Raw genomic sequence first — 12,911 nt, forward strand, 5'->3', positions numbered from 1 at the left:
GTCCTCTGGAATTTACACCTTCTATTTTACTTAGTAAGAAACTATGGATCTGAGAGTCAAACATTTCTAGCACAAAGCCCAGCACGATGGCGCTAGATCTGGATCAAAACTAGGTTGCTTGTTTCCCACTTGTTTTCTTTACTTTTTCTCTTTCTTTTTCCAGGAGATTGTCAAGATTGTCATATACAAGTTACAGATGCTCCTCAAATTATGATGAAGTTATGTCCCAATAAACACATTGTAAATTGAAAATATTCTAAGTTGAAAATGCATTTAATTCATCCAGCCTATCAAACATCATGGCTTTGCTCAGCCTACTTTGAAGGTGCTCAGAACTCTTACATTAGCTTATAATTGGGCAAAGTCATCAAATACAAAGCCCACTTAAAAAATAAATGTTGACTATATTGTGTAATTTATTGAATACCATGGTGAAAGTAAAAATCATAATGCTTGTATGGGACCTTGTGCTAAGCTTTCCACTGAATGTGTATCACTTTTGTACCATTATAAAGACAAGAAATCATAAGTCACGCCATTGGTTAAGGATCACTTGTATTCCATTTTTCAAATATCTATGTTACATACTGTTGAAAGAAATAATTCCTTTGATTTCTGTGAATATAAATTTCTGTACTAAATATTATAGACTTACTTTTTACTCTTCTCCAAGACACTGAAATACATAACCTGATAGTTAAACCTTAGGAGAAATTTGGTTCCTGTAGATCATCCTTATATTCCCTTTTCCTCTTAAGATATGGCTGTCGACAGGAAATATACACTCTGTGATCATTTTTCTATATTGGATCAAAGCAGCTGCTGAAGGGATGCCTGGGTACTGTGATTGTTTGGGATTGTTGGTAACTTCTGGATTAGTGCAATTTGGAGAAGTTTTAGGATTTTGTACAATTGGCCATAAACAATGTGTAGCATTTGAAGATCAAATAGGTTTAGTTATTCAAATCAACAAGATAGATGAAAAAGTTAGAATATGTTAGGATAGTAACATATCCACATATTGCATAATGATTATTGTTCTGACAATCCCAATCTCCTAGTCCCAACAATGGAAAAGGAGTGAATTACCTAAGGGGCATCAATGTTGAATAATGCATTAAATTAAGCAAAACATGGGATGAAGAGTAAGGTTCTGAAAACTTCCGGGTTTGAATCGCAAGGCTACCACTTTCTAGTTTTGCAACTCTAGGTGAGTCACATAACTTCTTTGTTTCTCAATTACCTAAAACGCAAAATCAGGATACTAGGGCCTACTTCATAGGAGCTAACTAAACTAATTTCTGGCATGTTATAAATACTCCAAAATATTTGTTATGAAATAAAATATATAAATAAATACACTCAAGGGAGGATGGGACCATTGGTATTAGTAATTAGGAAATTATATGTGACTGCAGATGGTAGTTATACTACAGTGTCAAGGGCTGAAGCCCTGATGCTATGTGATTAAGAAATAAAAGATACTAAGGCAGCCAAAACAGATTATATAAAAGAGAATGCTAATCTGGAAAAATAGACAAGAACATTAAATATATTTATGTAGCAATCATTTAGAATATCTCAAGAAAAAAGGGAAACTTTTAAATTTGTTTCAAGTATTTGCAGTAAGTTCATCGATTACTCTTACAGGTCATTGAAACTTCCATTATCTGTGCATTAATTGTTGGTCCCAAAAACTATCTTCTAGGGTAATGCTTATACACAAAGAGAACTTTAAACATAACTAAATCATAACCTGTTAAATGTCAATAACCTATACATTATTTATATTTGGTATTACTAAAAATAAAGGTCATCTAGACTCCATTTTACAAACCATAAAGAAATAAAATGAATATTTCCTCTTTTATGCGTGGTCTATCTATTTTAAATGCTTTAGTTAATAATTATTTCATAGAAACTTTGTAATTCACAGTGTGGTATAGTAAAAAGAAAACCTAGAATTACAGTAAATTTGCATCACAAAACCACAACTTGACACTTAAACCTCTGAATATCAGGAAACCAGAACCATTACTGGGAAAGCAGGTAAAATATGTTTCTTGTGTTTGTTTGATAAAAGGATAAAGCTGTCACCATTATTAAGGTGAGGAGTTTTAATTTAATTGAGGTTTTCCTTGTCTGTCTTTCCAGAAAGTTGAGCATTTTCTTCTTCTGAAACAACTGAAATTTCTTATCTTCCTGTCATTTTGTTCATTATTTCATTTTGACTGCCTAAAACTATTTTATATTGCTTCATTTTTACCTTCACCTTTTTTCCTTTCCAAAAGGAATAACAATTGGAGCTGAAAAGATATTGACATTATTTTTTTTGGCAAGAGAGAAAGCTGGAGGCAAAGACAGGCTTTTATTCCTGCTAGATCATATGTCCCTTTCGTCTTCTCTTCTTTGGGTTACCTAATAAACTGTAAGAGAACCACATTTTAGGGGAAGGGACATGGAGAGTCTCAGCAGTCCCATACTTACTAATTACAGTGAAGAGAACATGCTTTATTCACATTGTAACTATGTCTTTCTCACAATGAATAAATCGATAAGATATATTGTGTGTATGAATTTGGGATGATACAACAAAATGATACAGCATAACATTTAGTTGTATGCAAATCATTTTTATTTTGAAGATATATATATAATTTTCTTAAAAAAATCAATTAAACATGATTTAATTTCGTTAAAAATTTAAACATATACATTGTTTCTTTTGTTTCAAATCTGTACCTGCCAAAGTAAAAAAATAGCACTTTGTACAGTATTTGCAACAAATGTTTTCCTCATTCAAAATCTACTTGTAAAACTATTTTTAAAGTAATTCAAAAAGTAACAAAACTACTTCTTTGACAATTCCTCATGCTTTTTCAGTTATGATCTTCAGATATGAAAAATCATCCCTTCTCGCTTTCTTTTTAATTGTACCTTCTAATATTTCCAAAAACTTAGCCTTCGCCTGACCTCGTCATTGCAAAACTGCTGGGCTTCATGTATTTATATCTTTTAAACTTTTTCTCATCAGCAGATTTTTCCAAATCCTTCATCATTCTCTTCGGGAGCCAAAGTCCTTTAATTATCTGAGAATACCAGGATTGAAGCAGAACACACATCTCCATGGACTAGCATTTAATACGGGTGCAGACAACATGGAATCACTTACTTAGGCTGTTGGTTCAGGCAGTAGCTTAAAGTGTGAAACTTAACTGAAATAGGTTCATTATTTCATTTTGACTGCCTAGAACTATTTTATATTGCTTCATTTTACCTGCACCTTTTTCATTTAGTTTTAATTCCTGCCTGATCAGGAAATTTGACCACATACATGGCATAGCGGAAATTACATACCCTTTGAAATCAGTGAAACTTAGATTACAACTTCATGTTAAACTTTGTTACTTCCACAAATGCATGACAATGTATGAATTTTATTTTTTTCCACTATGTGTTGTGAATTTTAAAAAATGCTTTCATGTCTTAACATGATCCATGGCGAATTTTGTTTTTGTTTTCAGTTCTCAGTGCCAGGAAAACTCTGGTATTTCTTGTTAACTTTCTTTTATTTGTTGTTAATAGAAACCAAATTGTGTGACTAAACTTATCTCACACTTTGATTTGGCTGCTAAGCAGCTCAAAGCCAAATTGTCATCCCAACTACCCAACATCTGAACTCCTATTGTGCCCAGAATTGGTGGGTTCTTGTTCCCGCTGATTTCAAGAATGAAGCTGCGGACCCTCGCAGTGAGTGTTACAGTTCTTTAACATGGTGTGTGCGGAGTCTCTTCCTTCACATGTTCAGATGTATCTGCAGTTTCTTTCTTCTAGTGGGTTTGTGGTCTTCCTGACTTCAGGAGTGAAACTACAGACCTTCATGGTGAGTGCTACAGCTCTTAAATACAGCGAGTCCAGAGTTTTTCATTCTTCCCAGCGGGTTCATGGTCTCGTTGACTTCAGGAGTGAAGCTGCAGACCTTCGCCGTGAGTGTTACTCATGAAGGCAGTGCGGACACAAAGAGTGAGCAGCAACATCAAGATTTATCATAAACAGTGAAAGAACAAAGCCGCCCCCAAGTGGATCGCGACCCAGTGGTTTGCCACTGCTGGTTGGGGGGCTGCCTGCTTTTATTCCCTTATCTGGCCTCACCCACATCCTGCTGATTGGTCCATTTTATACAGAGCTGATTGGTTTATTTTACAGAGAGCTGATTGGTTTATTTTACAGAGAGCTGATTGGTCCATTTTACAGAGAGTTGATTGGTCCGTTTTGACATAGTGCTGATTGGTGTGTTTACAATCCTTGAGCTAGACACAGAGTGCTGATTGGTGTGTTTACAAACCTTTAGCTAGACACAGAGTGCTAGACAGAAAAGTTATCCAAGTCCCCACTAGATTAGCTAGATACAGAGCACTGATTGGTGTATTTGCAAACCTTGAGCTAGACACAGGGTGCTGATTGGTACATTTACAATCCGTGAACTAGACACAGAGTGCTGATTGGTGCATTTACCATCCTTTAGCTAGACACAGAGTGCTAGATAGAAAAGTTCTCCAAGTCCCCACTAGGTTAGCTAGAGATAGAGCACTGCGTTTACAAACCTTGAGCTAGACATAGGGTGCTGATTGTTGTGTTTACAAATCTTTAGTTTGACAGAGTGCTAGACAGAAAAGTTCTCCAAGTCCCCACTAGATAAGTTACATACAGAGTACTGATTGGTGCATTTACAAACCTTGAGCTAGATACAGAGTGCTGATTGGTGTATTTACAATCCCTTAGCTAGACATAAAGGCTCTCCAAGCCCCCACTAGACTCAGCAGCCCAGCTGACTTCAGCTAGCGGATCCTGCAGGGGGCCACAGGCTGAGCTGCCTGCCAGTCCTGCACCCTGCACCCACACTTCTCAGCCCTTCGGTGGTTGATGGGACCAGGTGCGTGGAGCAGGGAATGGTGCTCCTCAGGGAGGCTGGGGTTGCACAGGAGTCCATGGAGGGGTTCGGGCATGGCTGGCTGCAGGTCCCGAGTCCTGCCCCATGGGGAGGCAGCTGAGGCCCCAGGAGAATTTGAGCGCAGGGGACCCAGTGCACCTTCTGCAGCTGCTGGCCCTGCTGCTAAGCCCCTCACTGCCCAGACAGCCAGGAGCTCTGAGTGAGGGGGCCTGCTGAGCCCACACCCACCCGGAACTCATGCTGGCAGCAAGTGGCATGTGCAGCCCCTGTTTCCGCCTGCGTCTCTCCATCTACACCTCCCAGCAAGCAGAGGGAGCTGGCTCCAGCCTCAGCCAGCCCAGAGAGGGACTCCCACAGTGCAGCAGCAGGCTGAAGGGCCCCTCAAGTGTAGCCAGAGTGAGTGCCAAGAGCAAGCGAGGGCTGGAAGGGCCGCCAGCACGCTGTCACCTCTCACTATTATGTATTATTAAGTACTAGTTGAAAATATTGCTCTATTTAAATCATTTTTCTTTACAGTTTTTCTTCATTTATTTGTTTTGCTCTTGCGTTGTAGCATTCATTAATATAAACCACTTATAAGTCCCACTTGGAAGTCAGGAATAAGAAAATTAATGAACTAAAATCCTATAACATACATAATATGGATTATGTTATTTAAGTTCTGTAAAGTACTAAAATATAATGCCTTGCAAAGATGAAGACTCTATTAATATTTTACCCTTTCTTCTTCCCTTCAGTTCTCCATTGAGACCAAAAGATGAGTCTCTTTTTTTAAATTAATAATCTCAACAACAATTATGCAGCTTCACTATAATAATGATTTCGACTCTACATGAAATTTTGAAAAATTGGGTTCAAAGACCCATTTGTAAAATCTGGGTGAAATTGTCACGCCCCTTAGAAACACTGCCACTACCTCTCTGTAGACACTTCTTCACCAGCACTGTCTTGTATAAAACACTGCCCTCCATGTTATATGGAGGATAAACTGGATGAGTGAGTGAGGGGAAGCAATGATAATGACAGCAACAAAGGGAACTGTCTATATGGCAATAGAAATAATGTGAACTGGTAGGAATAAAAGATATATGTAAAATGGAGGATTTTGTTTATCTACTGGAGACATCAGCCTTTATTAGATGATTCCCACCCCAATTCAGGACTAGGGAATTCTGTGTATTAGTATGGCTAGCTTCAAAGTTTGAGGCCACAAGCAAGTAAGTTCTTGATTTTTTTTTTTTTTTTTTTTGCTGGAATTCTCTGCCATTATAAAACATTAAGAATTAGTCAGTTTTTTATTATTTGATTTTACTGATAAAGCTAATATTGAAGAATAGGATTAACATAAGAACTGACTATTTATACAAGTCCCTCCTAGCCCATGGGCCTATGCCTTAAAATATCTTACCTTAAGGTTAATTTGAGTATTAGCACATACCCATTTAACCAGCAGGATACCAACATCATGGTGGTCTAGTGTGAAGAGAGGAAAGTGAGGGACTGAGTATCCTAAATTTACTGTCTTGTAATATACATGAAACACAGCTCAGAAATTAACTTTTAACCCCCATTTAGGTTCTCCATCATGAAGAGTAGTAAGTAGATGGGCAACAGCATAGGAGTATTCAGGCCAGAATCTCACTTTATGAAAACCAGAACAATGGGAAAACAGAGGGTTTCGTGTGATGATTGCAAGGTACATATTATAGTAATAACAAGATCAAATATACTATAGAGGAAAATGCAGATGACGAGATTAAGAAATCCATGCAGGCATGAGGGACCGATTTTGGGTATGAATGATACAAACTTATGGTTGTCATAGTCCACAATTCAGTCAACATGGACTTTAAAGGAGACATCCAGATAGTGAGCCTCATCATCTACACCATCTGCCCAGAGCATCTCAGAAACGACCCACCTTTTTTTCCTTAGTCAACGATAAAGAAACTTAGCAGAGTTTGACCCTGTTTTTCTAAAATCTACATATAGTTGGAGTTTAAGCAATCTACAAACTGCTGATGTTTTCACTAACTAGCCTTGAATTAAACTGTCAAGGACCCGAATCAATATAGTCCTCTAACCTTCATTAGGGCATGTTCAAGATAACGAACTAATTTACTCACAACAAGTATCTTTGGTTAGTAACTGGTGTTAAGTTAAAAAAAAAATGTTCTTCTGATACTCCTTTTTCTCTATACTTCTTGCTATTGACCTAACCTAGACTCCCAATACAAAAGGCTTTGGAATGGTGCCCCTCCATCCAGTCTCTCAACTGTCCAGGTAATCCTCTACCATGACCAGTGATTTTTCTAAAACCACAACTGAACTCTCCCCCATGAAAGTGAAAGTCCCGGCAAGGACTGTGCCAGTTATGTTCATTTTCATGTGCTTGGTACCAAGCACCCGGCTTGGCATATGGTAAGCATTAAATCAATATTTATTGAGTGAATGAATGAATGAGTAACTGTTTGTGTTATTATATATTTTTTAAAGAAAACTAAACTTCTAAATCACTTCAATGTGTGCAGGTTACTACCTGTACAAATTCCTTAAATGATACCCAACGAACTTGGCAAGTTGATTCCAACCTATCATTACTTTAATTTTTTCATCCTTTTGTTCATGTGCTGGGTCATGTTTTGTGTGCAAGGATATGGTTCTAAACAAAACAGATTATATTCCTGTGAGAGACAAACGAGAAAAAATAAAAAATATATAACATATTAGGTAGGGGCACATGAAAATAAAAACTGGGCAAGGAGAACACTTCTAGTCAGGTAAAGTCTCTCAGATAAAGTGGCACTGAGAAAAGGCATAATTAAATGAAGACATCATTTATGCTATATCACAGGGGAAAGTGTTCCAGGCAACAACTCTGAAGAGGATGCATTCCTCACCTGAGATTGTGCTAGACATTTTATGAAACTAAATATTATGGCTTCTACTCTGGGTAAAATGGAGAACCAATGGAGAATTTTGGCAGGAGACAGAGATGATCTCACTTTTTTATGGGATTACTGTGGCTACTGGGTTGAAAAATAATGTAGGTAAGAGAAGGATGACAGCTTGGGACACATTTAAGAGATCATCTTAAGAAATTCCTTGTAATGTCATAAGTTGAAAAAGATGTATATCATGTTCATTGTAATACTGTTTGTCACTATATTTGGGGAAAAAGTTACCAAATATCTAACAGTAGAGATATACATGAAATTGAATAAAGCCAGTCAAATACAAATAAAATAATAATTTGTATGTGTTGATATGCAAAGATGTTGTGACCTAATGTAACTAAATAAGATAAATTATAAAGAAAACACATAAGGCAAGTGTGGAGGCTCACACCTGTAATCACAGCACTTTGGGAGGCAAAGGCAGGTGGATCATCTGAGGTCAGGAGTTCGAGACCAGCCTCGCTGGCATGGTGAAACCCCATCTCTACTAATAATACAAAAAAAATGGCTGAGTGTGGTGTCACATGCCTGTAATCCCAGCTGCTTGGGAGGCTGAGGCAGGAGAATTTCTTGAACGCAGGAGGCAAAGGTTGCAGTAAGCCGCAATTGTGCCATTGTACTCCAGCCTGAGCAACAACAGCAAAACTCTGTCTCAAACAAACAAACAAACAAACAAACAAAAAAAAGCACATGATCCTACAAAGACAACTGGAAAGAGTATATATAAAATTGTTGAAGTAGTTTTGCTCTTAAAAAGTGAAATTAAGGGAGATTTTCACCTTCTTATTTTAAAACCTTATTATATTATTTTATTATATTTATGTCTTTTGGTAAGTACCTGTCTTGATATAAAAATAGATTGTATGTGTTCTCCATCTTCAAGGAGTTTAATCATGAATGCTTCACTTACTGTATATTGACAGTGCAGGAGCATCGCCATCTTAGACAAACACTGCCATTTTAAGTTCCCCTTGATTAAAAAATGCCTAAATCCAGCCCCCAAAAAATCAGCCTAATGGCTAATGTCAGCATGATCGTAAACCACAAATGATACTTCTGACCAGAAACATTCTGACACTGAGGTAAATCCCCCTCTGACCAGAAACATGCCAACCCCAATATAACCTTCCATCCGACCAGAGACATTCCAACCCTGCAATAAAACTCTCCTCCACCCAGAAACATTCTGAGCCTGTGATAAGCAATCCCTGCCTAAATCCTTAAATTCCCTTAGTCTGTAAGAGAGAATGCTCCTGATTGAAATTGGCCAGAAGCCCCTCTCAGGTTTATTCTCCAAAGTAAACTTGTCTTTGACTATTGAGCTGCTTTTCGTGTTTCTTTCTGCTTTCTTTGACTATCAGGGGAACCCGCACCTGATGATTCAACATGAGTCCTTTTCTATTTTCCCTAAGTGTTAGCTGCTCTGAGAAATAAAGGGAAAGAGTACAAAAGAGAGAAATTTTAAAGCTGGGTGTCTGGGGGAGACATCACATGTCAGCAGGTTCCGTGATGCCCCCGAGCCATAAAACCGGAAAGTTTTTATTAGTGATTTTCAAAAGGGGAGGGAGTATATGAATAGGGTGTGGGTCACAGAGATCACACGCTTTAAAGGCAACAAAAGATCACAAGGCAGGAGGTCAGGGCGAGATCACAAGGTCAGGGCAAAACTAGAATCACCAATGAACTTCCATGTCCCACTGTGTAAGCATTGTCATTGATAAACATCTTAACAGGGTTCAAGAGCAGAGAACCGGTCTGACTAGAATTCGCCAGGCTGGAATTTCCTAATCCTAGCAAGCCTGGGGGCACTGCAGGAGACTAGGACGTGTTTCATCCCTATCTACATCTGCATAAGGCAGACACTCCCAGGGCGGCCATTTTAGAGTCCCCGCCCTGGGAATGCATTCTTTTCCCAGGGCTGTTAATTATTAACATTCCTTACTGGGGAAAGAATTCAGCAATATTTATCTTACCCATTTTGGGTAATAAGAGAAATATGGCTCTGTTCTGCCCGGCCCACAGGCAGCCGAACTTTAAAGTTATCTCCCTTGTTCCCTGAAAATCACTGTTATCCTGTTCTTAAGGTGCCCAGATTTCATATTGTTCAAACACACATGCTCTACAAACAATTTGTGCAGTTAATGCAATCATCACAGGGTCCTGAGGCAACATATATCCTCCTCTTATGAAGATGACGGGATTAAGAGATTAAAGTAAAGACAGGCATAAGATATCACAAGAGTATTGATTGGGGAAGTTGCAAACGTCCATGAAATCTTCACAATTTATGTTCTTCTGCCATGGCTTCAGCGAGTCTCTCTGTTCAGGCTCCCTGACTTCCCGCAACATCTGACTATTACATTTGCTGCTTAAACCTGGGACAGGTATTTGGGGTACATGTTCTCTTGCAACCCAGGAAGCAGTGGGCAGTGGCACCTTGTCCCAGGCTAATTCCTGGATCCTGAGGGCCTTTGGCCATGTGCCCCATCCTTTCTCTCTCTTAACTTTTTGAGCAATTTGCCAGGTATTGGGGGTAGAGGCTCTCTTGCAACCCAGGAAGTAGTTGGCAGCAGCAGCTAATCCCAGGCTAACTCCTGGATCCTGAGAGTCTCTGGCTACATGCCCATCTTTTCTCTCACTTCACTTTTTGAGTGATTTGCATGAAGAGGACTAATCTGAAGGGGACTGTGAGGCTTGGGCCAGGGCTACTCCCTGGTGGGTTCTCCAAACCCTCAGGTCTCAAGAATCCACCTCTGACCACCTGCAATGGGTATTTCACTCTCTAACTCTTGTCCCCAGTTCCTCCCTCTTCTCTCTCTCCCTTCCTCACTCAGCTCCAGTCTTGGAGGCCCTTTGCCAATTCCAACCAGGACATCCAACATTGGACACTAATCCAGCCAACTGGTAAGATTAGCCTCCCCTGGCTTTCTCATGGTGCCCAGGAAAATCAGGTCTGCCATCCCAGTCCTCAGAGGACCAATGGGAGTACGTTAGAAGAAATCTCGGTGATGCCCACTTTCTTGTCAGCTTAACCATCCTCTTTATGAAGAGGATTATGGGTCTTTGTCTTTTGTCTGGGGACACCTAGAAAAAAAATAGACACCCTTGGCCTCTTTTTACCAGTCCACATGGGTGCAAAACAATCCCACATTCCTTGGTCCTCCCAACTGGGCTGCCTCCTTTGCAACATCGCCAAACTGGGCTTACAGTGGAGCCTAAAGCCAAAGCACTTAGTTTTTTATTGCAATATGACCTGGTCCCAGTACAAATTAGATAATGACAGCTGATGGCCTGAAAACAGCACCTTTGACTTTCAAAGTCTCAGGGATCTTGACAACTTTATAACCAGCAATGACAAATGGCAAGCGGTTCCCTGTATTTAGGCTTTCTTCTACCTTAAACCCTGACCCTCTCTATGTCAAGCTGGCACCCCTCATGAAATCCTTCTTCTTAATGAAAACCCTCCCCGAGCCTCTCTTTCTTCCAAAACCCCTTCCTCTGAAATCCCTTTCGATTCTGCTGATGAACCCCCTCTGCACTCTCAACTCCCTGTATCCATTCCTTGCCTGTCTGAACCCTTCACCCCTGAGGCCCCTCCAGCTTCTAAGCCTTTAGCCCCCAACCCAGCCTCTCCTCCTTCTTCACCCATTACCCTTTGAAATACTGCTCCAACCAGTCAAACAACTTCTGCCATTCTACCTTTCAGGGAAGTGGCTGGGGTTGAAGGCATTGCTCACATCCATGTCCCTTTCTCCATCTCTGATTTGTCACAAATCAAACAGTTCCTGGGATCTTTCTCTGAAAATCCCTCTTGTCATGGCAAAGAATTCCTGCACATAATCCAATCCTTTAATTTAACTTGACATGACATTTATATAATTCTAACTCCACTTCACTCCTGATGAAAATTAGTGCATCTGATGTTCAGCTGAAACACATGCAGATGAACTCCATAATCAAGCCCCTATAAAAAATCCAGTGGCCAACGATGCTGTCCCCCATAGAGACCCAGATTGGACTTATCCACAGGGAGACAATGGTATCAGGCAAAGAGACCACGTAGACTACCTCTCATCACAAGCATGGACAAAAACACATATAAGACATTTAATTATGAAAAACTCAGAGAAATTACACAAGAGCTCCAGGAAAATCCTGCCCTTTTCTTATAATGCCTCACTGAAGCTTTGTTAAAATATACCAATTCAGACCCAGAATCTAGAGAAGGTCATCCTTTTCTGCACCTCAGATTTAATTCCTAATCTGTCCTAGATATCCAGAAAAAAAAATTACAAATATTAAAGAAGAGTCCCCTGACATCTCAGTGGGACCTCCTAAATGTGGCCTTCCAGGTCTTTAACAGCAGAGATGAGGAACAAAACATTCAAAAAAAACAAACATCTCCATTTAAAATATCAGATGCTCGCCTCTGCTGTCCAAAAGTCAGTTGCACAGAAACCTCCTAGTAACCCAAAAAGAAAGTCCCAGACCTCTCCAGGAGTTTGTTTCTGATGTGGTAATCCTGGACACTGGGCAAAGGCTTGTTCCAACCCTCGGTCCCCTACCAAACCATGCCCAACCTGTGGTCTTTGGAGACCCTGGAAGATGGACTGCTCCCAACAGGGACACCTTCCCCATTGAGGTTCAGCTCGTAATGATTCTCCCTGACCATCACAGAAGGAAACCTCTTCACTGCTGGTTCTGACAACTGATGATTGAGGGTGCCTGGGATCCTTCACCCCCAGATGTACTCAGTCAATGGAATCCAGGGTAATTGAGAAGGCATCTGGTAAGATTATTTCCTTTCTTTTGGATACTAGGGTGAGTCTATCAGTATTAACTGAATATCAAGGCCAATTAGAATGTTCATCCATTTCTGTTGTTGGCATGAAAGTTATATAAGAAACTCCATACAAAACACCACCTCTATACTGCTCATTTCGGGGAGTCAGCTTCATTCACTCTTTCTTGGTCACTCCTCATTGTCCCACTCCTTTACTAGG

Source organism: Macaca fascicularis, chromosome 6 (genome assembly GCF_037993035.2).
Source record: "Macaca fascicularis isolate 582-1 chromosome 6, T2T-MFA8v1.1".
Taxonomy (NCBI): domain Eukaryota; kingdom Metazoa; phylum Chordata; class Mammalia; order Primates; family Cercopithecidae; genus Macaca; species Macaca fascicularis.